The following is a 3,450-nucleotide window of genomic DNA, read 5'->3' as shown; positions in this document are numbered from 1 at the left end:
GGTCCTTCAGCGTCTGTAGGACTCTGTTAAAGACATTCTACGACACGGTGGTAGCATCTGCCTTTTTCTATGGAGTGGTCTGCTGGGGGGGCTGAGTGTACCGAAAGGGACAGGAACAGGATGGACAAACTGATACGGAGGTCAAGCTCTGTGCTGGGATGTCCTCTGGAGCCTGTGGTAGTGGTGGGTGAGAGGAGGATGTTGGCAAAGCTGACAGCCATCATGGACAACCCCCACCACCCTCTGCATGAAACCATGGGGGGGATGAGCAGCTCCTTCAGTCAGAGACTTAAACATCCTCACTGCAGGTCGGAGCGCTTCCGTAGGTCATTCATTCCAACTGCAGTTAGATTGTATAACACATCATGATGTYATCAGTCACTTGGACAATTTACCTACACTGGCATCAGTAATACGCACCTGCATGTATATTCATTTATGTACTGTACTAGGTATATGTACATTGTTTTAAATCACGAGTATAGTGTTTTTTGTTTTTCTTTTACTTATCTTTCTTTATTCTATCTCACCCTGTCCTGTTGTGAGCTGCTGTAATGTGCAAATTTCCCCACTGTGGGATCAATAAAGTTTTATCTTATCTCATATCTTATCTTACTTTCATGAAAAATAAAAAAAATAAATGGGAAATACATGGCAGAAATTTGCTTTGGTCATTGCTACACTCTGACAAGCTGTTGGCTGGCCTCCAAAACTGATTAAGTTCTCACTGAATTTAATTGCAGCTAAAACATTGATTACATGTACAAACAACAGCTCCATAGAACACCACTTCAAAAAGAAATGTGGACTATTTTTTAAGTATTGATCCATGTTCACTCCAGTGTTTGCCCAGGATCAATCTGAGTTTATATGCACATCCTCACATAGCAGACAGGTGTGGGCTAGATTTGGTGTCAAGCTGGCACTGCTGGCAGGACAAGTGGTTTATTAACCGGATGTGGGCCAAGTCAGAAATGATGGTGCTGTTTTCAATACTTGGTTTATGTGGCCCAAATMTACCAATGCCTCAAACTGGGCCAGTTGCAGTTTGGTTTATGTGGTGCTGGTCCATGCATGGATCCCCTCTGGCAAACCACATCTGGGCCACCAAAGGGCTGTCAATCTTTACAGTGAGCCAGATCCAGACTGGTTTTCTATGTGGGCCATGATTTGTCTTATTGCACTTTTTAATTAGATGTATTTAGGCTTGGTTAATACTATATTTGGTTACTTCCTTGTGTTTGATTTTTTTCAGTTTCCTTATGTCCCTTTGTGCCATCATTTACTCTCCCTCAGTTCAGCTTCCCAGTCAGCCTGCCMYGCCCACTCTCACCTGTTCCTGATCTCCATTCAGCTCAGGTGTCTCCAGTATCTTCATCACCTCAGCCCTATATGTTCAGCATTGTTGGTTTCCCTTCCACATATTGGTTTACTCTCCTCATGTCTCCCTCAGTTACTTTTGCTTTTGTAATTTTGTTTTAGCTGCCATGTCAGTTGCTTTTGTGTAAAATAAACTTTATGCATTTCTTTGAGCTTCTCGTGTATTCTGKTTCAAACCCTCCTGTGACTGTGACAGAGACAGGTTAAAACTCTTCTCTATCCTCAGCATGACAATGCGGAAATGCTCAATTCCATATTCATATTTATCAATATCTGTATTRTGTCAGAATAGGGTTCTTGGTATTCAAGATGATAGTGATTGTTTCACTGTTTGTTTCATTGTTTCTTTGTTTCACAATGGGTTATCAACACTGTTTTCATCATTTTACTTCTTTAAATAACGTAAGAAACAATACTGCACTTTGCAAAATTGCGCCAGTACCTTTTTTATTGTTATTTTTTCATCTAAAAAAGACAAATATAACAAACTGACTGAAACATTATAAGGTGCAGAGCTGCACGTTGTGCACTACAAGAATTTATAAACTGATMAGTTTAGAGTTGATCAAATTAAAACTGTATTTTGATAATAAAAACATGGAATGCCTTAGTGAAAAAGATAAGAGAGCAGTGTCCCTCACATGTGCAGTGTTCCTCTTGTGTGTGTGGCCCATCATCCTACTGTCCCGTACATTAAGCTAAGTGCTCCTCGGCTCTCTGGCAGAACTAAATGGATTCTTATGGCTTGAGGGCGGTTTGTTCTTCAACAGAGACAAACTGAATCAAAGGCAGAGAGAGTCCCAAACCCTGAGTCACGGCTTTTGTGTTCTCCAAATCAGAAATAAATAAATAAATAAATAGAAAAAGATGGCTGCTTTTCTTTCTGTTTATTTGCGTGTTCCGTTGGAGGCATCGATGTTTCTTTGTGTGATGGTCACGCATCTTTAACAATAACATTCTGTGTTCTTTGCTATGAATGTGACACACAACTGATTTTACAGCCTTGTCTTGGTGCTCAGACTCTGGAAGCAGATAGATGAGACGACACTGTTCGCTGTCTTTTCTGGATGCTCTAACAGGACGTACAGTAATTGTTGCATAAAAAGTGGTTTAGCATTTACAATATAGTGATCTCTTTTCCCTTTATTCTGATATTAATTTACTTTGACATAATCATTGCTGTTTTAACAAATCAAATATAAAGCATGTCGGTCATTCAGAAAATGTCACTGACTTTTARGTTTTGTAACTTTTGCTTTTCAATATATTTATTATCTTTTCACTAGAAATACTCTGGGATTTGTGTTTTCTTTGAAAGCTAATTTTTTTTACTACTTTTAACATTGAAATAGCTTTTAGCAACCTTTATTGCTATCAGTGCTAGCATTTTGAAGCTTTTACTTCGTAGCTATAATGTTTAGCAACTTTTAGCATTATGCTTGTCATGGAAATCTTTATTTTATCTAGACAGAAACAAAGAGATCCAAGAATAAAAAGCACTCCGTGAAAGGTCAATAGGATTTATTGCAACATGCAAGACACACATCATGTCACACAGGGCAGTGGTACAAAATGTGTGCACTGTGTCAGTTTCAAATACAAGCATTTATACAGAATGTTATCCAGACAGACAATAAACATCTCTCTTGGGGCTAAAACTGGACCAAGGAGAGAACGATGTTTGATAAAACAGCAACAAGAATGATTACTTCTAAACAGATATTTGTCATAGTCTGTATTTATTTTCCTTAGTTTTCCTAGTGTTTTCTATGTTCCCCAGTGTGTCTTTGCCCAGCTGCCCCACATTACCTTGATTGTCACCCTTGTGTTTCTCCTCAGGTGTTTTGTGTTTCAGTCATTAGTTTTCTGTGTATTTAAGCCCTGTCCTGTCTCAGTCTTGTGTCGGATCATTGTTGGTTTTGCATTGTCTGTTTTGCTCTGCGTGTGTTCTGTTCCCCCTGCCTGTGATCCTCGTTCATTTAATAAGTTTGCTGCTATCAGCTCTCTTTTTGTTATTTAAATAAATCTTTTTGTTATATTTTTAAACCTGCCTGCGCCCTGGGTCTGTCC

Source organism: Austrofundulus limnaeus, unplaced genomic scaffold (assembly GCF_001266775.1).
Source record: "Austrofundulus limnaeus strain Quisiro unplaced genomic scaffold, Austrofundulus_limnaeus-1.0 Scaffold49, whole genome shotgun sequence".
In the NCBI taxonomy this organism is placed as follows: domain Eukaryota; kingdom Metazoa; phylum Chordata; class Actinopteri; order Cyprinodontiformes; family Rivulidae; genus Austrofundulus; species Austrofundulus limnaeus.
The sequence above is the reverse complement of the archived record's forward strand: the minus strand, read 5'-3'. Positions refer to the sequence as shown.